Genomic DNA, 25,231 nt, shown 5'->3' with positions numbered 1-25,231 from the left:
GCAGTACTCACCGTGGTCGTCACCGCCGTCGATCGTGCTCCTGGTAGAGGAGCAGGAAGACAATTGCAGGGAGTATTTACAGTTCAGGCTCCATGGCGTCCTGGTTCCTCATGGAATGTGTAGAGGTGAGTGTTTCCCCTTCCAAGTCCTGTTTCTGCCGGAAAAGGTGGCGGATTGGCCTGTCATAATAGTGTGGGCGGTACATTGTCTTCTGCCTGTCTGTTGGCGGTGACCGCCATGCTGTTTGTTTGTACCGCCGTGGCGGTCGGAGTTTTAAAGTGGCTGTCTTTGTTGGCGGTTTCCGCCACGGTCATAATTCCATTTTTTTTACCGACGGCCTGTTGGCGGTTTTACTGCCGCTTTACCACCGACCGCCAGGGTTGTAATAAGGGCCATGATGTGATCAAGCTCACTCACAATTATCATGATGGTTAGATCGTGTTGGTTAATCTGCACACATCTAGTTTGCTACAATCCGTAGACATGTCTCACATCCATCTGGAGCAGAGTTGAAATCTCATTGTGTACTCAACTGACTGTTGCCCAGCACAGTAAGGCTCCTTACACATCTGCTGCCTCACCTAATTTCTGAAGGGTAGTGAGGCACCGGTGGTGCAACTGTCTCCTTCATAAACCCCCTAAAGACCTCAACACATGTACATTATTTGCACCATGTCATGAGTAACTTAATGCAACATGTGGCACACAGTGCTGTAAAATGCACTGTGACGAATATGTTAGCAACAGGCATGCTAATCGGATAAACAGGACCTAGGACACATATCTTGACTGACATCACTGTGTATGTGGGCATGCTTTTTTTTCCTAACACCCACAGTTCCACAGCAGCACAGGTTGGCACTTGTGCAACAATCAACTTCATCTACATCCTCAACATTGCATCAGACATGATGTCAATACTGTAACTCAAATTATGTTATCTAATTGGTCACACATGCCATTTCAACATTGCATTGCACACATCAGACTCTCTCACACAAAACCCTAGAATTACACATGTGATACACAAGGTAATACTTACTGGCTACATCTGGGTCTTCAAACTGGGACATTTCTCCAATTTTGTAGGATGGTGGTCCACCTGCAAGACATGTGAGGAACACACAGCTTAGTGAATTTTGAACATTTATGAGTATGGACAGCTGTTACACATTCAACTAGTCAAGCTGAGTAACCAAGTCAACTTTGTGTTGGAACCGAAGAACTGCCAACCATTACATTTCTGTCTGTCAGACTAAGGGCCAGATTAAAGCGGCCCTGGCACCACCGGAGTGTCACTTTCCCTGATGCTCCTGTGATGCTTTTCACTACACCTTATGTACAAGGAGCTGTAATGCTACTTTTTGTAACATAACACCTCCATGTACCTATGGGGCAGCATGAAACAGTATTCTGAGTCAGAGGGGTATGCAATGGTTGTTGAAGTGGCTGTCCCATTGTAACACCCACAGCTTTTGACGCTGCCCCAGATTTTCAAGACATCATACTTACTGCCAGTGCCAAATGAATAACAACAGCCAGGGGGTGGTGTAAGCATATCAATGAGTTGAGGAATGCTTTAATACCTACTTGTTTCTTGATTCTTATATGTGTGTGCCATTTGAAGGCACACACAGTAGATGTAAAATGCCATAGATGTTTGCTTATGTCTGCGCAGATGTTCCTTCCTGCACATTTACAAAAAAAACATAACGGATGTCTTGGCACTAGAATGTGTGCTGCATTCTGCAGCACACATAGAAGTGGCATTTTGCCATTGTAGACTGTTTATGCCCAGTAAGGGATACCTACCTGCACATAGACAGTCCCCTCAACACAGACACACTTGCACTGTAATCCAGGTATGCCTTCGTTGGTGTTGGCTGCTGAGTCATGTGCCATGCAGGTGCAGACATAGGCCTGCCCAGTATTTTAGGTAATACGGGGCAGGCCTGAGTTTAAAATTCATCACAGAGCTGCTGATGTTGGCACAGCACTGCACCTGTTTCTCACATATGTGGCTCATAGTTATCACACAAGAAGATGCACCGATTTCGGTGGCAGGTATATGTAGATGTTTCAGATACATATATATATATATAACAATATAGGGGAACAGGATACTGGCCATTGGCTAAAGCACTGACCCTTGTAGTTGATCTATGTGAAGAAGCACACAACCACTCAGATGCTTGCCTATTTTTAATCACATAGCACCAACTCATACCTCCATCATATGTGTGCCATATGTAATATTTGCCACACCATGGTGGATGTCAGGGCACTGATGTTGGGAACTCTGTCAGTATGGTTGCACTTGGCATGTTTGGCACCATACATGAATATGCTACATGTGCAAAGTGGAAATTGGCTTTTTTATGACAAGTCAACAGTCATGTAATCAACCAACCTTCAGAAGAAATATAAGTTGACTCCACGAAAGGAACAGTTTAACCAGGTGGATGTTAAAGCTATATTTTTTGGGTGCTACCTACTGCAGGAATACAGAGCATGCTTTCCTCAGGCCTGGTTCTGCCGTCATATAGCACCAGCCTTTTGCACTGCCACAATGCATGCACTTGTCATATTTTTGACATATGGTTAGGTAGTAGTTGCCTCCATTAGCAACATTACCTTAAAAAAACATTAGACACAGATGTAGCATCATGAGGCAATCACTCCTGCTTACATTTGTGTAACTGTCATTACACTCTGCACATACATGACTCTCAGCACACACACACACACACACACACACACACCCATGACTGACAATACTCCTATGTCATGTTTCTCATCACTTCAACTTTAACTACCCCATTTACACAGTTGTAATGACCATGATGGACATGTAACTGTGTGCATAGGAAACATGTGTCCTTACACCATTGCCCATGTGTGTCTGACATTTGACACTTTATGGGATATATGTGGTACACAATGTACACAAAGAGAAATGTGCAATTTGTCTGCAACCAGTGCATAGCCAAGCTCTCTTAAATGCTGTTTCCTTTAGATATTAAACTTCCTGTCCTGATCCTTGACAAAACATGCTCAACCTTATGTCCCCGTGTCATGCAAATGAGGATGTTGCAATGCAAAAGGGGTACCTACTAACTGGCCCACCAATCCAAATCACAAGGTGATCCAGTAGATCTCTCTCTCATGCAATGAGGTCTTCCCAACAGTGTCTGATTTGGTGGTCCATACGCATGAGACCAAGGATCCTCCATATGTGGTAGAGCACCTTGCCCCACTGCAGCTTCTGTGCCTCCGTTGCGTAGACCTGGATGACCCGGCCACCCATAATCAACATCATGGGGAGGTAGTGCTTGACCAACCAGATGAACCCTCCCATTTCATCTCCACTCATTCTTTGTGTTCTCCCCTCCCCCGACATATTGCAATTTCTCTCTACTGCAAATCATTTAGCCCCAAAAGTAATAAAACACAACCCCACCTACCCCAAATATCCCAATCTACTACTCTACCCTAAGACAAACACCCGCCAAAACATTTACTATGACAGGACAAAAACACTATACAAGACTTAGCAAAATGACAAAATTGAGAGTACAATAACAGGACACAGCACAAAACTCTGAAAAACCACTACTCCTCGACCAGCACCAGCTCCACACACCCTCTCACAATCACAGACAAAAAGACTATAAAGTAGAAGTGAAAGCGAAATCACTGTACCATATGTGCAGCAAGGAAGTCCTGTTCATCATTTCCTGGCCTTGTGCATTACGTTTTCTGATATGTGTCAATTTTGTTTGGCACATGACGGCCAAGCGTGTTTTTTTCCAATGAAGGCTGACAAGGCCTGTCGACTTGTGATTGAAGTGCAGAGTCTATGCGTCATTTTATTGATTAGCGATGTACAGAGAATTGCAGTTTGCATCAAAAGTTTTGAGGCATAATGAGAATGCGTGGATTTTGTTGTAAAGGCTGACAATGCACCCAGATTCACATAACTTGTTACAAAGGCTATGCATGTATGTAATCAGTATGGTATGGCTAAGTGTGTGTATGTGCATTCATATATGTAACGGTAACATCGGAATGTAATACCATATGTTTGTATGTGTGTGTGATGCATGCTATGACTGACATATGTGCATGTGTTGGTATACTTTTTCCACATACATGTTACCACATGTGTACTGGGAGTGTACATATGTGATGTAACACATAATTGTGGGTCTACCTCATTGTCATGTCTGATTTCCAAATGTACGTTTGAAACCACCACTTTAAATATGATCGGCTATGTCCAACACATTGTCATGCATGTGATACATTTGACAAATCGTACTCAAAGGCTGGGATGATTCCACGTGACGCATGACAATGTGAGTGCATGTGTGTTCACACTGTGGTTTGCTGTATGGTTCAGGGTGCATGATGCCATGCTACACGTGTAACATATGGTTCCTCATGCATAAATGATGCAGGAGATGGTGTACTGACATGTGTCAATGAAGGTCGGTATTCGACGTGTGTGGAAAATGTGTAGGGAATATGTGTAATGAATGACAAAGCGGTGTGTTCATGGAGTATGAAACCTCCCAAATCTAATTTTCAGCATGGACATGCCTTTTGTTTTATGGCTGTGTATTCATATCAGTGCCACCTATGTTTCCCTCTATAGGAACATATCTGAAGGTCATATAAATCTATGTATGATCATGTGAAACATATACATTTCCATTAGTGGAACGTTGACTTTTGTGCATACTCCAATACACGATACCAGGGGTGTACCATTGATGTGGTGCATGTATGCTGAGAATTCAGACAAATGTGTGAAATGCACAAACTTGGTACATACAATCAACCACAACATGTTTGTTGTGACTGTTACATACAATGCCATACAACTGTATAGCAGAGTTTCTGTCAGGCAATGATGGCACCTTAGTCATCATTGCTCCTGTGGCACTTTGGCTGCCCACACAGACCCATAGATGCATGCATTGACACAGGTTGACTGTGCTCCATGCAGCTCAGACCACTGTGCGCAAGCATCAGGCCCCTGACTGTGGCAAGAGTCAATGTAGCCTCCCCAGGATAGTTAGGGGGTGTAGAATGAGGAGCTTCCTTCATCATGATAGCTCTTCAGCAGCGAATTGTGCAGTCCCCTGCAGACAGATGCCTGCACAAGTGTGATCCCACGGCCTGGCATGTTTTGTTTTCTTTGGAGTACTTAATGTCAGCCTTGCCCTATCATGTACATGGGACTGGCTGCTTGTTTGTCCAGGACATGTGTCATCATTTTGCATGGTTTGACACAAATGGTTATACAATGTTTGTATTTTCCATATGAAGGTTGGTTAGGGCAAACTTGCTTATGTTTTGTCTCCCAGGGGACAGATTATTGGCCTGATTACGACTTCGGCGAAGAGGAATACTCCATCCCAAATGTGACGGATATCCCGTCCGTAGAATTATGAGTCCATTATATCCTATGGTACTCGTAATACAGCGGGTGGGATATCCGTCACATCTGGGATGGAGTAATCCCCTCTGCCAAAGTCGTAATCAGGTGCTATGTCATCTTCACTGCCTTCTGTTACAATAGTGTTCAATGGGCAACTACATCGTTGTTGTTGTTACAAACATGAATGGGTTATATGCTGACCTAGACATCTCTATACATATATGTCTGGTGAACACATGGTAACATTGTTGTGTTGTACAGTCAGTATTGGTCTATGTGTGTGCCTTCTCCAATATTAACGGCATATCCTGTTTGGAACTGATTTGGTCCTACACTGCTGGCATTCTTTATGCTGCTTACCCTTTGTACACATCTTCTTCTTCTGCAGCATTGTCCGGTCATACTTGGACAGGATGATATGTGAGACTTGTGTACTTTGAAGATGAACACATCTTTTCCTACTGCCTACATGATAGTATTCCTCCCATTTCCCGGCTTTACTGGATTACATGACTTCCACACACACATGCCAGTACACCAGCCCCAGTAGTGTCCGAGTGACCTCCCTATGTTGTATCTCCAGGTGTCTAAGGGAGTCTCTTAGCTGTTCTTCCACATCCTTTGGGAAACATGGGAATGCACTCAGATTTGCATATCACAACCTATGTCTCTTTTACCATGAGTGTATCTTGTTAGGGTGTGGAGTCATCTCAGCTATGATTATGTGATTTGCCACAGGCAACATTTCTGTCTCCTTCTTCACCCATACAATTTTGGATGGGTCTGTGACATTTTTGGACATTGCTAGGTTCACATGCACATCCTAAACCGGATTGGCATGTGGGAGGCCTAGACATTTTAGGGTTTTGGTCCCAATAGGTCACTTGGTCAGACATGTGAGTGTGAGTGAGAACTGTGTTTTCATATGTTGTGTGTGATGGTATCATACAGACTGTACTGGGGTACCTTGCAGACATAAACCAACCATTGTAGGTAATTGCTAACCCTTTCCTACCTAGGCCATACAACGGTACAGCAGTCTTCACATGTATTTCCAGATTAGCTGCAGGCATATGTCAAGACAACACAATTATGTGACATGTATCTAAGAATGTACATTGGAAGTGCTACTGACTCTGCCTATATTCCACCCACACATTCATGTGGTGGCGCATTCTCCTATTTTATTGTTCATTCCTAGCTATGGGGCATATGTGTGGAATGTGGATTAGAAGCCATTGCTGCTCCAGTTGTCTTGCGACCCTTAGTGCACTCACAGTCAACATGTGAGTGCTATATTTAAGAGATAGCACACCATGTGGCATGGTTGGGGCCAATATCGCTCACTGTACATCGCGCCATTTATATATATATGTGCAGGGTTAGGGTCAAACTTTTGGCCCTAACCCTGACCAGTACATAATGGTCCATTGATACCAATGGTGTTCCCCGTTGTTACTCTTGCTCAGTACTGGCGTTACAGCTACTCGCCTAAGATGTGAGACAGTTTAGTTCCTTAGTTTCAAGAACACCATTTTGAAACAGCCCTTACCATATGTACGCCCCCCTTGCATACATCTTGCATGGCGTAGGCATGAAAGTGGTTGTAATTGGTGCAATGCATCCAGTATGCCGCTTAGTATTTCTGGTGTGTGGATCTAGGCCTTCGAGAGCCACATGAGCATGAGTAATGTGATGCTGATGTGCAGCATGGAGGCACTGTACCCACTTAAATCACAACCTATGTTCCAACATTCTTTATAACTGTTGTGTTGTTTTTTTTCCTGCTCTCTAAGGTATGAGCAACTTTTCAATGTTATATGTAGCAGAGAATGAGTAAGCCCTGGACATTCTGGTGCAAACTGATTTATTAGTGATATTTACAAGGTGAATTTTGTTGTACAGTGTCTAGGTGTAGAAGTTCAGTACAATTTGTTGTCTCCTGCAAAAACCTGCTGCAGTGTTTTGTTGTTCCCTCTCCACCTATGTTGCACCATTGTCATCTGCCTCCTCCTTATTGGTGCCATCTACCACATCATTCCAGGGGACATTAGTCTGAATACATATGTTATGCACGATTGCACATACAAGGATCATCTTGCATCCCCCATGTGCTGCATAAGACAGGCTTCCTCCTGTCAGGGCCAATCACCTGAACCTTGACTTCAGGAACCCACATGTCTTGTCCACCACATTTTGTGTCCTTCTGTGGCCTTCATTGTATGCCTGCTCTTCCTCTATTGTCGGGTTGCCAAAAGGGGTCATCACCCATGGGTAGATGCTGTAAACTTGGTCGGCTGCAAAGGAATGTGAGAGAATATGTCTGTCATGCATATTTGTGGTTTTGTATGTGCCACGGCAGATGTAAGTTTTAGGTGGAGTTGTGACTCTGACTTGCATCTGGTATTGTGTGTGTTCCTGTTTGTTAAATGGTTGCATTGGTGTGTGGTGGTGGACATTACTATCATGGGTTGTGGCCCAGGGACCTAGTCATTGTCAAATTAAATCTGGACTGACAGTTCAACCATGTAAATTATGTGTTGAGTTGTCCATATTTGAGGCTGTGTCCTAATGTTAGTGGAACCTACCACTTCCTTGCACCACAGTAGTGTAATTTGTATTGACACTATGGTAGCACTACAAGGCCAAACTCAGGCCACCATGTTTCCATGTGGCACTACGCATTCGGTGTGACACTTAGTGACCCTTTGTGGCAGATTATGCCTGTGCATGTACACAAGGGTGAGATTCACACAATAGGAGGACTAGCTCAATTGGTGCAGAGGATTCTTCAAGGTTTCTAGACATGATTTATTACAGATACTGCACTGAGTAGGCATTAGCAGGGGGGCACACCATAGTTTTGAAATGGGTCCCTATGTACTGTGCATGAAATGGTCAGGTATGTTGTCAGTACTCCTACAGAGTCCAACTATGGCATCCATTATCTTGACACTATTGCACTTACTCTGCACCATGGTGCACCATTCATTGCATGCGGGCCCCCATAGTGGAAGTAGGGTGCAGCAAAGGGGCAAAATTACAGAGGCGCTGCTGTAGGTGCTGCACCACTTTCCTGACGTGTGGCCCTCAGTCCCTTCACTTTAGACCTGCAGAAGAGTGATGCACTGGGACTTTGAACCTATTTTGCGTGTTGTGTGCCATGACACAGGTGTTGTGCCCTGTGTTTGGCATGTGATACCATTCCCCTTTCCCTTGGACAAGCTTCATTGCACACAGATTTGTTGTTGGCAATTGCTGGCTCGCATACATATCTGCATGTGGATCATGGGCACAGTGTGGCACAGTCGTATGGTATGTTTAGTGATGTATGCATGCGTTTTCAGACACCTGTGGGACAGGAGAGGGAATGATGTGTTTTTCTGCAATGTCCTGCAGCGCATGACCAGTCCTGCTAAGTCCCATGTCTCCTCATTCACATGCATCTCTGCCTCTCCTACTACATTGTCAGTAGTTCAGCTGCCACAGTGCCCTGTTGGTACCCTGGTATCATGTGAGAGAGTTGTGTACTTACTGGGTATGAATGTAGGTGTGCTATGAGGTGTCATCCCTACACATGGTCTTTCATGGCTGGTGATGTTGTTTTCCTATGTGTGCGGCACAATGCACCAGACAGGTAACGTGGACACAATGGATGGTGGTACCTCTGGTATGTTTAGGTGATATAAAGTTGGTGATGGCATTACTTGGTTGGCATTTGATATTAGTGCTGTCTGAGGTTTCTACACCAGGACAAATAAGGGGCTGTGCCAATATGCAACTTTCTTTATGTTGACATGGCCAATGCCATTCACATAGCTGAGATATTCCTTTTTAGGTGTTCTGTGTGTGGGATCTGTATTGAGATGTCAACCACTGGACACTTGAAGTGGTTTGAGCCCAGCATCTGCACGCAAAGGGGACATAGCTCCACCTGTCCTTCACATGGTGTCCCAGTCAGGTTGTGCCTGTATTATGAACATATGGGTGTATGTGTGTGTGGTGTGCAATGAATGTGATGTAGTGTGGCATGTGTGTTGTTGTCTGTACACCTGTGTTCCCCTTTCCATGTGTGTTTAGTGTGGTGCATGTATTGTTTGTCCTACAAGATTGGTGTGTTGTCTGTGTAATGATTGGTATGGTGTCGAAGTGTTACTTTTCAGCAGTTCGTACAAGTTAGACATGGGTACAGTCCATTGCACCCAACACATGCGGAATCCCAGTAATTTGGTAGAAACATTGCTGCAGTTGCTGGGTGTTAGGAAAGCAGATGTGGTGGATTGTGGGGCAGATGATTGCGTCCAGAACATTTGGAAGGAAGGCTGAAAAGGATGGCTGGGAAATGGGAGGGAGATAAAGATTCCATAAAACTCTCTCTTACATAGCTGAACACTTGTAACCACAATTTGAAACTTACACACACACTAAAAAACTACTCTTCCTCGATATCAATGTCATCTAAGAACAGAGGGGTCTTGAGAACCATAACCTAAAGAAAACCAGCAGATATAAACCTCTTACTTGAATTCAGCAGTTTCCACTCATGACAATAAAGGGAAAATCTGCCCTATGGTCAGTTTTGAGGATAAGGAGAAACTGTAGCAGCACAGCAGACATCAAGGAACAAGTTAAATTTTATCTGGGAAATTATGAATTAGGGGCGTTCCAGAATCCATCATATCAAAATCAAGAAAGAATGCCCATAATCAAAATAGGGAGGCATTACTGAAGGTCCCACAAAGAGAAAAGGGATCAAACCAACTCACCTGTGTGACATCATATTTGGCAGCATCCAACTATGTTAAGATCACCAAGAAGAAGTGGCACTTTATTACATTTGGAAAAAGCCAAATTTGTGCACAAAAGGCAAATCAATCTGAAGGATCACCTGGTCCATACAAGACCACGCCCTTCGCAGAGGGTGATCACCTTACAACTCCAATGAAAATCATTGAGCTTATTTTTCAAAAACATTGGATCCTGAAGGAGCATACTAATTGTAATTCATTACACATGATCTATACAATCACATGCCCGTGCCACTTGAAATCTATGGGCATTACATGCAGGAAGATCAGAATCCCGATCAGCGAACACCATAGCAATCCTTAGTGTACAAACAACACCAAGGAAATGAGCAATCACTTCATCACAAATCAACATACTATGGAAGACTTCAAGAGATGTGGTTTGGAGCAACTAGCCAATCCAACTAGGAAGGTTGAACAGATCCTCTGCGAGAGAGAGCAACAGTGAATCTACCATTTGGCAACACACCTTGATGGATTAAATTATGACATCTTTTGGTTGCCACTCAATAATGAATACCCAGCACAAACAAACAAAATTGACATTGCTAATGTTGGAAAATCAATTAGAAACTACGTATGGTTCCCCAATATAATACCCTCCTGTTCTACAATATCAAGAAAATAGGGGAATAAAAAACCATGACCAACTACTGATTAATAATGATATATGCCCATTAGTCATAACTTGAGCACCCTTGAGGTGATATCGGGTTTTATTAATTAATGTTATAGTCTGCCTTAACGTTTGATGTGCTCATGGATTAACCTCGAAAAGCACAGAGTACAGTCTCTTGGGATCATATTCCAATTCACTGATCTGAAGAGATTTAGGCCCTCATTCTGACCCTGGCGGTCGGTGATAAAGCGGCGGCCAAGCCGCCAACAGGCCGGCGGTCTAAAATATGCAATTCTGACCCTGGCGGGAACCGCCAACACAGCCCGCCAACTTAACACTCCGCCCGCCACAGCGGTACAAACAAACAGCGCGGCGGTTCCCGCCAACAGCCAGGCGGCAGACAATGTACCGCCCACCCTATTACGACCCACCAATCTGCCACCTTTTCCGGGGCGGGAGCACCGCCGATAAGAACACGGCGGAAACAGACTACGAACGGGAAAACGCTCACCTCTACGCACTCCACGCGAGATTCCGGCAGCATGGAACCAGAGTTGCAGGTCATCCCCGCACTCCTATTCCTGCTCATATACCAGGAGCACGCCCGGCGGCGCGGAAGACATCGGTGAGTACTGCACCTACGACACAGGGGAGGGAAAAGATTACCGGCACACACCCACCCACCCACACCCACTACAACACACACATCAATGCATTCCCACAGATCACTGTCACAACCCACAAACCACCCCCCTCCGAAATAATGCAAAGACCAAAAGAAGAGATCATAAACGGGCAGATATATTGAAATATGGACACCAGTAATCGCAATAAATAAATAAACTATATACAAAATATAGACAGCTACTAAATGTAGTCCAACCACTGTCCGTGGATCACAGGGGTCCTGTGCAAAGGGGCAAGGCCCAGTCCCACGACAAGAACTCCACGGAGAGAACACTGCAGGGGCATCAGAAAGAAAATAGGACAGGCCCCTCAGGGGGAAGGGAAGGGGGGGCACCTCAGCCACTTGAGTACACGACGCCAGATCCACGAGGGGACTCCATGACCACTGGCCCATCCTGGGGAGAGCAAAGCCACAGTCCAAACAGTCCATACAGTGGGTGGCCTGCCCACTGGGCCATCCTGGGGAGAGCAAAGCCACAGTCCATACAGTCCATACAGTGGGTGGCCTGCCCACTGGGCCATCCTGGGGAGAGCAAAGCCACAGTCCATACAGTCCATACAGTGGGTGGCCTGCCCACTGGGCCATCCTGGGGAGAGCAAAGCCACAGTCCATACAGTCCATACAGTGGGTGGCCTGCCCACTGGGCCATCCTGGGGAGAGCAAAGCCACAGTCCATACAGTCCATACAGTGGGTGGCCTGCCCACTGGGCCATCCTGGGGAGAGCAAAGCCACAGTCCAAACAGTCCATACAGTGGGTGGCCTGCCCACTGGGCCATCCTGGGGAGAGCAAAGCCACAGTCCAAACAGTCCATACAGTGGGTGGCCTGCCCACTGGGCCATCCTGGGGAGAGCAAAGCCACAGTCCATACAGTCCATAACAGACCCCACTGCCACTGGAGGAGGCAAGTTGGCCAGAGGACATCCTGCAGCCCTGCCCGAGATAGATCCTGCCCTGCCACGTCTGCCAAAGGGCCAGCGGTTCTTGCCTTGAAGGGCCCAGTTCAGCGGTTCCTGAGACGGCGGAGCCCAGTTCAGCGGTCCTTGCCCTGAAGGGCCCAGTTAAGCGGTTCTTGAGACGGCGGGGCCCAGTTCAGCGCTCCTTGCCTTGAAGGGCCCAGTTCAGCGGTGCTTGAGACGGCGGGGCCCAGCGGAGCGGTTCTTGAGACGGCGGGGCCCAGTTCAGCGGTGCTTGAGACGGCGGGGCCCAGTTCAGCGGTCCTTGCCCTGAAGGGCCCAGTTCAGCGGTTCCTGAGACGGCGGGGCCCAGTTCAGCGGTCCTTGCCCTGAAGGGCCCAGTTAAGCGGTTCTTGAGACGGCGGGGCCCAGCGGAGCGGTGCGTGAGACGGCGGGGCCCAGCGGAGCGGTTCTTGAGACGGCGGGGCCCAGTTCAGCGGTCCTTGCCCTGAAGGGCCCAGTTCAGCGGTTCTTGAGACGGCGGGGCCCAGTTCAGCGCTCCTTGCCTTGAAGGGCCCAGTTCAGCGGTGCTTGAGATGGCGGGGCCCAGTTCAGCGGTCCTTGCCCTGAAGGGCCCAGTTCAGCGGTTCTTGAGACGGCGGGGCCCAGTTCAGCGCTCCTTGCCTTGAAGGGCCCAGTTCAGCGGTGCTTGAGACGGCGGGGCCCAGTTCAGCGCTCCTTGCCCTGAAGGGCCCAGTTCAGCGGTTCCTGAGACGGCGGGGCCCAGTTCAGCGGTCCTTGCCTTGAAGGGCCCAGTTCAGCGGTTCTTGAGACGGCGGACGGTCTATGGCCAACTGCTAATTGCCTGGTGGTGCCCTCCTGGGCAGCGGGGATGGTGCTCCTTCACTGCCCACCTGGGCTGTGGGTGGTGGGGCCCTCCTGGCCAGCTGGGCTGGGTCCTCCCTGGGCAGCGGCTATGGGGGTGGTGGGCTCTCCCGGGGCAGCTGTGCCGGTTCCTCCCGGGGCAGTGGCTATGGGGGTTGTGGGCTCCTCCTGGGCAGCAGGCCTGCTGCCTGACCTCTCCGACTTGCTGCCCTTGCCCTCCTTAGTCGTGGGCCTGTGGCCCTTTCCTCCCTTTGGAGCTGTGGCTGGTGACTGTCTCTGGGTGGTGTCCGGGGGGGATGTAGAAGGCGGGCTCCTGCGGCGCCCCTTCCGCCTTCTGCTCCTCTTCCCAGGGGGTGGGCTGGCTGTACCCTTGCTGCTGGGCGAAGATCCAGACATGCGGGCTGGCGGGCTCCAATACCCCTGCACCCTTGTCAAGGGGGCTGCAGGGCTGGTGGTGGCTGAGGTGCTCTTCTTACCCCGACGAGAAGGAGGGGGGGGCTCAGGGTCAGGAAAGAAGTTAGTAGTGGCGAGGAAGAGCTTCTTGGGACAATGGAGAGTGGTAGGTACAGTGGGAATGGGAGTGGAGGGAGAGGATGTGGTTGTAGGTGAGTCACGTTTGCTGTCTTTGGGTGCAGGTGCAGGAGGGATAGGCTGTCGTGAGGTGGATGGCTGTTGGGTGGGTGGGTGGCTGCGTTTGTGTGGTGTGGAAGAGGGGGTGACAGACACAGTGGGAGAGGACACAGGGGACGTGTAAATGGCAGTGGGGGTGGTGACTGCACGTGTGCGGACTGGAGTGGAGGGTGTGCTGGTGATGGAAACACTGGCTGATGGTGAGGTGAATGGAGGTGTGAGTGTAGACGTCACAGGGAGGGAGGAGGGAGACGAGGAGGTGGGGGTCACAGAGGTGGTAGTGACTGTTGGCATGTCTGCATCGGAATGTTGCGTGTGTGAATGTCTGCGTGATCTGTGGTGCTTATGTTTGGATGAGCTTCTCTTGGGTGTTGAGGTGTGTGCAGGCTGGTCTGATGGTGTGGGTGGGACAGGCAGAGGAACAGGAGACTGGGAGGAGGGAGTTAGTAGAGGCAGGCAGGAGACAGGGACAATGGCTGCCGTCAGTGCTGAGGCCAGAGCCTGGAACGATCGCTGATGGGCAGCCTGACCCGAATGAATGCCCTCCAGGTACGCATTGCTGCGATGAACCTCCCTCTCCACCCCCTGGATGGCATTCAAAAGGGTAGTCTGCCCAACAATGAGCGTTCGGAGGAGGTCAATGACCTCCTCACTGAGGGCAGCGGGGGTAACAGGGGCAGGGCCTGAGGTGCCTGGGGCGAAGGAGATGCCCGGCTTCCTGGCAGAGCGGGCACGGGGCGAATGCTGAGGGGCTGCTGGGAGGGCGGAGATGGTGCGCTGGGTGGCGGCTGTACCTGTAATGGCGGGGGGCACGGATGGTGCCACCCCCGCAAGGGAGCCCCCTTCCGAGGACGTGTCCGTGTCGCTGCAGGGTCCAGTCGTCCCCGTCGTGGAGCTCCCCTCGCCCTCCGTCTCACTGGTCCAGTCTGACTCTGTGGCATGGCCCTCCTGGGCCATGTGAGATGCAGCTCCCTCCTGCCCCGATGCCACTTCTCCTCCGCCTGATGATGCTGATGCACACAAGCACAGAAAGACAAACAAAAAGGGGGGGGGAGAGAGAAATAAAGGGATATTGAGTACATGGATCTCCGGTACAGTTAGCGGACATGACAGACACAGATGCCCCCTGCACTAAGTTGCGCACTTGGGGTCCGCTACGCATTCCGTGGAACATGCCCTACACGCCTAGAGTTGACAACTGCACCCATGGATGACACGGCCCAGGGATGGCTGTACTGACAAACTACTGAGGGTGGTGGCTGGGGACACAGGGGCTTACGGGGGTGCCCAGCCTACAGATATCGCCCTGGCCTAGGGGGACCCCCAGCCCTCCTCCCCCAACCAGACACCTCCACTGCGCGACAACAGAGTAGATAATGCTTGTACTCACCCCCTTGTGTCTGCTGTGCTGCCCTCACGCGCCCATCCAATTCAGGGTAGGCCACCGCCAGGATCCGGAACATCAGGGGGCTCAGTTGACGGCAGGCACCCCGCCTACGTTGGGAGGCCATCCCCAGCAGAGACTCGGCGGTCTTCTTGGTCCCGCGGCGGATGTCCTCCCACCTCTTGCGGCAGTGGGTGCCCCGTCGATGTTGGACCCCCAGGGTCCGGACTTCCTTGGCGATGGCACGCCAAATCCCGATCTTCTCATGGGCGCGGACCTATGTGACACGTACAGGGAGGGAGAAATACCACGTTCAAGTTTGTCAGCATTTTCCTTTCCAGTGGCCCAACGCCCCCCATCCCCGCCAGGCCCCCCGCCATGCCCCCCGCCATGCCCAACATGCCCCCCATCCCCGCCAGGCCCCCCGCCAGGCCCAACATGCCCCCCATCCCCGCCAGGCCCCCTGCCATGCCCCCCGCCAGGCCCAACATGCCCCCCATCCCCGCCAGGCCCCCCGCCATGCCCCCCGCCAGGCCCAACATGCCCCCCATCCCCGCCAGGCCCCCCGCCATGCCCCCCGCCAGGCCCAACATGCCCCCCATCCCCGCCAGGCCCCCCGCCAGGCCCAACATGCCCCCCATCCCCGCCAGGCCCCCCGCCATGCCCCCCGCCAGGCCCAACATGCCCCCCATCCCCGCCAGGCCCCCCGCCAGGCCCAACATGCCCCCCATCCCCGCCAGGCCCCCCGCCATGCCCCCGCCAGGCCCAACATGCCCCCCATCCCCGCCAGGCCCCCCGCCAGGCCCAACATGCCCCCCATCCCCGCCAGGCCCCCCGCCAGGCCCCCAAGCCAGCCAGTGTCCCCAAATCCAGATTGAATTAAACTCACTTGTTGGTCTGGAGGACCGTAGAGTAGCGCATACTGGGGGAGGACCCCATCCACGAGTTTCTCCAACTCCTCTCCAGTGAAGGCAGGGGCCATTTCCCCAGGTGCAGCAGCCATTGTCCCTTCCAGACCGAGGTCACAGCAACACTTGCAGTATAGGTCCTCTCCTGTGAAAGTTCAAGTCGCAAGTGGATAAGTAGATAGAAAATGGCGGTCACGTCCGCGGCGGTGCGTACCGCGGCGGTGCGTCCCGCCACCGCCGGCGCCCTTCGCCATTGGCTCCTGAAACCCATAGGCTTCAATGTTAACCAATGCGGCTTTGCGCCGCGGTCTTCGCCCGCCGCCCGCCGCGGTGTGCCACGCCAGCGCATTGACCTCACATCCCATTGTCACACTTCACAGGTCAGGCAGCCGCCATTTCCAGGGCCCACATGGCTCAATTTCAACTGCGTCACACAGGCCTAGGCCTTGCATAGCCACTCAGACACGCCATTCACTGCATAGAGAATCGTATACTGTGCTAGCTGTGAGTACGTACCTGTGGGTTGCTTGACTGTGTGCTCCATGTTGTCCTTCCTAGGCACCGTCCGCTGGGTTGGGCGAGGAGACGGATGAATCCTCCCGTGTACCGACCGCTGGTGGACCTGTCGACAATGGAAGAACGCCACATTATCCTGACCTACCGTCTTAACCGTGCCACTATCCATGAACTGTGTGCCCAGCTGGAGCCCGACCTGATGTCCCCCATCCGCCAACCCACAGGGATTCCCCCTCTGGTGCAGGTCATGTCAGTACTCCATTTCTTGGCAAGTGGGTCATTTCAGACAACCGTGGGAATTGCTTCTGGGATGTCTCAGCCCATGTTTTCGAAGGTGTTATCCAGAGTGTTGTCTGCCCTGATGAAATCCGTGAGGAGCTACATCATTTTCCCTGAGGTGGGCGAATTGGCTACAGTGAAGGGTGATTTCTACACCCTTGGACATATTCCCAACGTAATTGGTGCCATTGATGGGACCCATGTGGCTTTGGTTCCCCCAAGAGACAGGGAGCAGGTGTACAGGAACAGAAAAAATTACCATTCAATGAACATCCAGGTGGTGTGTTTGGCTGACCAGTACATCTCGCATGTAAATGCCAAATTCCCTGGGTCAGTGCATGACGCCTACATCCTCAGGAATAGCAGCATCCCTTACGTGATGGAACAGCTACAGAGACACCGTGTATGGCTAGTGGGGGACTCTGGGTTCCCCAACCTGTCGTGGCTACTGACCCCAGTAAGGAATCCCCGGACCAGGGCAGAGGAACGGTACAATGAGGCCCATGGGCGTACTAGGAGGGTGATCGAACGCACCTTTGGCCTCCTAAAGGCCAGGTTTAGGTGCCTGCATATGACAGGTGGATCCCTAATGTACTCACCTAAGAAGGTGTGTCACATCATCGTGGCCTGCTGCATGCTTCACAACCTGGCTTTGCGCCGCCAGGTGCCTTTCCTGCAGGAGGATGGTCGAGACGGTGGTGTTGTGGCAGCGGTGGAACCTGAGGAGAGTGACGAGGAGGAAGACGACGGTGCTGAAACAGACAACAGGGACAGAATCATTGAACAGTACTTCCAATAGGACACAGGTAACATTTCAAAGATAATTTAGTAAATGTTAACTACTCTCCAGCATCTCTGCTGCCTGTCTATTTGCCCCAGTGTATGATGACTGAGTTTTGGCTTTTCCCTCCCTATTTCAGATCTGGGGTCCCCACTACGAGTCCTGTGCTTCGTTTCCCCATGGACTACAGCTTTGTGGCAGCTGTTTGTTGACTTCACCATGTACAAGGACATATTTGCACTGTCATGTCAATTACAATCTATTGAAATCACAGCCAGACTCCAGATATTTTGGTGCAAAATAGGTGTTTATTGAAGTGCTCAAAATGGGATGGGTGGTTTCAAGTGGGTGGGGGCTATGGTGAAGGAATGTCCATGGCAGAGTCCAGAGTAACAGTCACACAGGTGCATTGTCCAGAGGCCTGTGGAGAGATGGAGCATGGGCAGTTCAAGGATGGACAGGGTGACAATGTGGGACAGTGGGATGACATCAGGTGGTATCCATTGCTGGCGGGGGTCTTGACATCCTACTCTGTCTTCTTGCGAGATCTCAGGGCCCTCTTGCGGGGTGGTTCTTCTCCTGCAGGAGGTGGGGGTCTGGTGGGCTGCTGATGTGCGGGGGCCTCCTGTCCACTAGCGCCGGCGGAGGTGGTTGGCTGTTCTTGGTCCAGGCTAGTGGCAGGGGCCCTTGGGTGTTGTTCAGTGTCCGCCCTGGTGTTTACGAGGTCCTGCAGCAGCCCTACCATGGTAACCAGGGTGGTGTTGATGGCTCTGATGTCCTCCCTGTACCCCCGATAGTGTTCCTCCTGCAGTGCCTGGATCTCCTGGAACCGGGCCAGTACCGTCGCCATCGTCTCCTGGGAGCGGTTGTATGCTCCCATGATGGTGGTGAGGACCTCGTGGAGAGTGGGTTCCCTGGGCCTCTCCTCCCCCCCCTGTCGCACAGCTGCCCTCCGAGTTCCCCTGTTTCCCTGGGCCTCTGCCCCCTGGCCGGTGTGCCCACTACCACTGCCCCCAGGTCCCTGTTGTTGTTGGGGTGGTGGGTTATCCTGGGTGCCCTGTAGTGGTAGACACACCGCAGATTGACGCGCCCTGGAGACAGAGGCATGGGCCCGCTGGGTGGGAGCTGTGCTGGTGTTCCCAGAGGGGTTAGGGTCTGTAGTGGCCTGGGCCTGTGTGAGGGGAACCGACTGTCCAGAGGTCCCCGATGGTCCGGGCTGGTCATCGGTGTCCAGGTCGACAGAGCTGCTGTCATCGCTGACGGCCTCTTGGGTGGGGGGTGTGGAGAATTCTGGCCCCTCCGCCGCGGTGTGTTGACGGTCGGGTCCTGCAGGGGTATAGAGGTATGGTTATAGTTTCAATGAGTGGCATATGGGTGTATCTGTGGGTTCTCGTGTCCCCAAGTGCTGGCATTCGTGTGTGGGGGCTTTGGTGAGGGTGGCTTGTGGGGGGGATGTGTATATGCATTGGGCATGCTTTGGTGATGGGTGTCCATGCTTAGTGGACGCATGCAGGCCTAGGTTTTGGGATGTGTGGGTTGTGATGGTGATACATTGGCGGGGAATAGGTGTGCTGGGGGTGGGGGTGAGGATGGTGGTGGGGGTGAGGATGGTGGTGAGGGTGGGGGTGAGGATGGGGGTGGGGGTGAGGGTGGGGTTCGAGGATGGGGGTGAGGGTTGGGGTCTGATTTGGCATGCAGGTGGGGGGGAAGCAGTATTGAAGCTTCAACTTACCAGTATCCATTCCTCCGCCGACTCCTGCGAGGCCGTCAGGATGCAGGATGTTCAAGACTTCCTCCTCCCATGATGTGAATTGTGGGGGTTGAGGTGGGGGTCCTCCGCCAGTCTTCTGCACGGCGATGTTGTGCCTGGATACCATGGAACGCACCTTCCCCCGTAGGTCGTTCCATCGCTTCCTGATGTCTCCCCGATTTCTGGGGTGCTGTCCCACTGCGTTCACCCTGTCGACAATCCTCTGCCATAGCTCCGTCATCCGGGCAATGCTGGTGTATTGTATCTGTGTGCCGAACAGCTGGGGCTCTACCCGAACGATTTCCTCCACCATAACCCTGAGTTCTTCGTCTGTGAAGCGGGGTTGTCTTTGGGGTGCCATGGGGTGGTGTGTATGATGTGTGGGGTGGAGTATGTGTATTTAAGTGAGTTGAGTGTGGTGGTGTGTGTTGTTTTGTGTGTGGATAGTGTGTGGGTGATGGTGTTGAGTGGCTGTGGCTGTTATTTTTTGGATGCTGGTGTCTCGCTCTTGCCTTCTTTACGAATTTTTTAGCGTAGGGGTTTGTGGGTGATGTGGGTGTGTGTATTATATTGTATTGTGTGTGTGGGAGTGGTGTGTGTATGTGTATCAGGTGTGTGGGATTCAAATCGTCCAATGTGGCTGAGTTTTGTTCGTTTGTGTGTATTCTGACCGCGGCGGTGTGTCCCGCCAATGGAATACCGCGTTTGAATGACCGCCGCGTGGATTCGTGGGTCGTAATGGCATGGGCGTATTTCTGTTGGCGTGACGGTGGAGGTTTTGTCACCTCCACCTTTCCGCCGACCGCTGGTCTGGCGGTCTGTTGTGGCGGTCGGATTTTCGGAGGTTTGCCTTCTGCGGGTCAGAATGACCGTGGCGGGTTTCCGCGACCGCGGCGGGATTATGGAGGATTTCTGACCGGCGGTAGGCGCCTTTTACCGCCGAGGTCAGAATGACCCCCTTAATCTCTCATAACATAACGATGTGGAACAGTCACTATTGTGGCCACTACACATGCAGAACAGGGTAGTGCTATGCATCACGGCTGCACAGAAGGTGGTGGGGCATACACTTTGAACAGACTAACAAGTTTATCGAAAACAGTTTTGTCCACAACGTTAAAATACAGGGGTTAGGAGGATAAATTAGGTACAAAAATGTGTGCCATGCCTTGGTGAAAAAATTGCTAAATGAGGGGGGACGCTTTATATTGCTGCTTAAAGATAATACAACCCTGTGCTGTGCATAATGCTCTGACCTCCATTTTTCAGTGTGTGTCCACAAAGTCTACCCACCTCTAAACACTGTATGTGGCTACAAATGCCGAAGGATTAGGTATAGCAAGCATTTTTTCAGCCTGTGAGATATAGCCACACACAGTATGTTTAAGACTAGAATATCCCAGCAACTGAAATTCACATTTCACAAGAGTTCACTAACGAACGCAAAACATGCATATTGTGAATTTCTGAAATATTTTTTTGGTTTATAGGAAAGATGGAAGGGGATTGATTACACTGTAAACACCTCTATCTCCCTCTATTGATCGTATAAGCACACACTATCTTTGTGGTTACCCAGGTATGACTACAATTACACACTGTCTCTGTGGGGTAATAGGCATCACTATAGTCTCACAGTTTGTCTGTGGGACCTACAATATGACTATCTTTGCACTCATTCTCTGTTTGTTCTTAAACATTACTATGATCATATGATGTCTCTATGGGGTTTATCATTACACAGTATTACAAAGAAGACAGCATCCATTGATGAAGTTGATAAAAACAGAACAAGGTAAACTAAACCTGACTTTTCAGCCAACCTAAGGGCAGTAGCTTTGCCCAGCCAATATATTTACCTGTATTGCCTTTCCTCATCTCTTGACCTTTGTCAGTATTTAGCACCTATTAGGATTCACTCTGCTAATTTTTCAGGTGAGAGATTGTGAGAAAACAGGGCTGATTGCAGAGGCTCCCTAACTTTTTGCCCCCATTTTCCACTTTTTGCTGGTGTTTTCCTGACTCTGATGGTGCCCTGGGCACTGCTTACCAGTCCCAGGGCCTGTGCTCTGTGTAAAATGGATATGCAAATTAGGCTAATTATAATTGGCTAAGTTAACCTACCTATAAGTCCCTAGTATATGGTAGGGCATGTAGGTTTAGGGACCACAGCATAGGTGGTGCACCCATAGGTGCAGGTGCACTGCTGAGGTGCACAGTGTCATTTTAAAGGCAGGCCTGCCTTGCTGGCTGCTTTAAAATTAAAGTTATATGCAAATTCGAGTTTGGAATTAAAAGTAGTTCCAAAGTCTTAAACTACCTTATTTTTACATATAAGTCACCCCTAATGTGTCCTATGTGCCCCTAGGGCTGGGTGCCATGTAACTATAAGCAGGGACTTTATAAAAATAGTTTTATAAGCCCTGGTGAGGTAAAAACAGCCAAATTCGTTTTTCCCTCATTGTAGTAAATGGCCTTCATAGGCTACAATGGGGAGACTTTATTTTAATTTTTAAAGTCTCCTTAAATGATGCATACCAAGAGTTTGGTATCAAATTAATTGTTGTAATAAATCCCACAACTTTCAGTTGTGGGATTTAATATAACTTGTTCAGGTAAAGAGTTTTAAACTTTACCTAAAAAGTTGCCAATTTCAGCCCTGCATTGTTTTTGCTGCTGTGCTCTGATTGGCCAGCCTTTAGCAGCTTAGCCAAGCTGCCTTGATGAGGTGTGAAGTGGCCTGGCTTCACACAAAGGAATGTGCCTGTGGGAAGGAATCTCCCCTCAGCAGATGGTGAGGCAGGAAGGGGGAGGGCTGCCAAACTGGTCTTCAAAGGCAGAGAAGGACATTTGGAGCAACCAGCAACACCCCCACATCCTGCAACCCCAGACAACTAGATGCCCTCTTAATTAGATTAGGAGAGGGCAGGAGAGGGGTGTGTTTATGATTTTTAGCCACACCAGTGGGTGGGCTCAGCCAGATGTAACCCCCAAAAATCAGATTCAGCCATGATGGATTTTTAGAGAATGTTGCCTCCTGGGAGTGATTTTTGCCACACTTCCCAGGAAGTGATCATCACAGGGGGAAGGACCCTGCACCTGATTGGAGAACCAGGACCCCCCTGCTTTTCACCCAGGAGCAAGGATAAAACTGGCAGACCTGCACCCACACCTCAGTTCCCTACCACATCCAACAAGGAAGAACAACAGAAGAAGAAGGACTGCCCTGCTGGACCCCTGGCCTGCACCTGGAACCTGCACTCAGAAGGACTGCACCAGCTGCACACTTGGGCTTCACCACAAGAAGGACTTTGCCTGGCTTCAACTGGTTCAAGGAGGGACTCCCTGTTTGCTACAGGTGAAAAATTGCTATCCAGAGTCCCCTGCACCAACTCCTGAAGAAAGCGACCAGCTGACCACTGTCCAGTGGCCAAAAAGGAGTTTGTGCCAGGTGCATTCTGGGAGTTGTAGTCCGCACCCCTAAGGACCATCTCAGAACTTCTGGACCCTTGCAATGAGCTGTGGACCCCAAAAGAACCTTAAAAGGACATCTGGGAGAAGCCCCAGAAGTTTGGAGAAGTTTAGACAACTTTTGAAAAAAAGCTCCATAGAGGGACCGACCCGCCGCAGCAACTCTAGCCGGCTTGCCTCAACCGCGACCTGGCCTGATTTGCTGGTTCGTCCCGGTAAAGACAAATCTCAGAAAAAGAGACTAAGGGGGTCATTCTGACCCTGGCGGTCGGTGTTAAATCGGCAGACAACCCGCCAAAAGGCTGGCGGTCCAAAAAATGGAATTCTGACCCTGGCAGGAACCGCCAACACAGCCCGCCACTTTAACACTCCGACCGCCACGGCGGGACACACAAACAGCGCGGCGGTCACTGCCAACAGGCCGGCGGCAGACAATGTACCGCCCACCCTATCACAACTCACCAATCCGCCACCTTTTCCGGGGCGGGAGCCCCGCCGATAAAAACACGGCGGAAACAGACTACGAACGGGAAAACGCTCACCTCCATACACTCCACGAGGACGGAGGACAGCATGGAGCCCGAATTGAACATCCTATCTGCTCTCGTCTACCTGCTCATCTACCACGAGTACGAACTCCGTCGCAGACGACAACGGTGAGTACCTCACCTACGACACAGGGGAGGGGGGAGGAGGAAGGGTTACGGGCACACACATACGCAATACACCCACCCCCCAACTATCTACACACCAATGCAGAGTACCAAGTCAAAGTGACACCACCCAAACCCCCCGGAAGAAATAAACTATATAATTAAAGTGAGAAACTAAATTTATGTATAAAATAGGTCCATTGAAGTCATGGTAAAATATGAAAAGGAATAAAAATAATTCAACTTTAAACATTGCGTAACCGATAAATAGAGGCCATAAGTCCATCACAGTCACTGAAACATCAACTGTCCGCGGGCCAAAGTTCCTCAACACATGGGCAAAGCCCACACGTTGGAGAGAACACTGCAGGGGCATCAGATGATAAAATTACAGGCACCTCAGGGGGAAGGGAAGGGGGGGCACCACAGCCACATGAGTCCACGACGCCAGATCCACAAAGGGGCCACCATGCCCACTGTTCAATCCTGGGGAGTGCAAAGCCACAGTCTCTCAAGTGTCTACAGTGGGTGGGGTGCCCACTGTTCCATCCTGGGAAGTGCAAAGCCACAGTCTCTCAAGTCTCTACAGTGGGTGGGGTGCCCACTGTTCCATCCTGGGGAGTGCAAAGCCACAGTCTCTCAAGTCTCTACAGTGGGTGGGTTGCCCACTGTTCCATCCTGGGGAGTGCAAAGCCACAGTCTCTCAAGTCTCTACAGTGGGTGGGCTGCCCACTGTTCCATCCTGGGGAGTGCAAAGCCACAGTCTCTCAAGTCTCTACAGTGGGTGGGCTGCCCACTGTTCCATCCTGGGGAGTGCATAGCCACAGTCTCTCAAGTCTCTACAGTGGGTGGGGTGCCCACTGTCATATCCTGGGGAGTGCAAAGCCACAGTCTATCAAGTGGATAACAGTCTCCACAGGCAATGGAGGAGGCAGGGTGGCCCGAGTGCAGCGTGAACAGTAGCTCGACACAGAACCAGCACTGTCATTGGGCCAGCGGTGCTTGAGACGGCGGGGCCCAGAGGAGCGGTGCTTGAGATGAAGGGCCCAGCGGAGCGGTGCTTGAGACGGCGGTGTCCAGCGGAGCGGTGCTTGAGATGAAGGGCCCAGCGGAGCGGTGCTTGAGACGGCGGGGCCCAGCGGAGCGGTGCTTGAGATGAAGGGCCCAGCGGATCGGTGCTTGAGACGGCGGGGCCCAGCGGAGCGGTGCTTGAGATGAAGGGCCCAGCAGAGCGGTGCTTGAGACGGCGGGGCCCAGCGGAGCGGTGCTTGAGACGGCGGACCCAGCGGAGCGGTGCTTGAGACGGCGGGGCCCAGCGGAGCGGTGCTTGAGACGGCGGGGCCCAGCGGAGCGGTGCTTGAGACGGCGGTGCCCAGCGGAGCGGTGCTTGAGATGAAGGGCCCAGCGGAGCAGTGCTTGAGACGGCGGGGCCCAGCGGAGCGGTGCTTGAGACGGCGGGGCCCAGCGGAGTGGTGCTTGAGATGAAGGGCCCAGCGGAGCGGTGCTTGAGACAGGGGG

The sequence above is a fragment of the Pleurodeles waltl genome, chromosome 1_1 (genome assembly GCF_031143425.1).
Source record: "Pleurodeles waltl isolate 20211129_DDA chromosome 1_1, aPleWal1.hap1.20221129, whole genome shotgun sequence".
Lineage (NCBI taxonomy): Eukaryota > Metazoa > Chordata > Amphibia > Caudata > Salamandridae > Pleurodeles > Pleurodeles waltl.
This window is presented reverse-complemented; position numbering follows the sequence as displayed.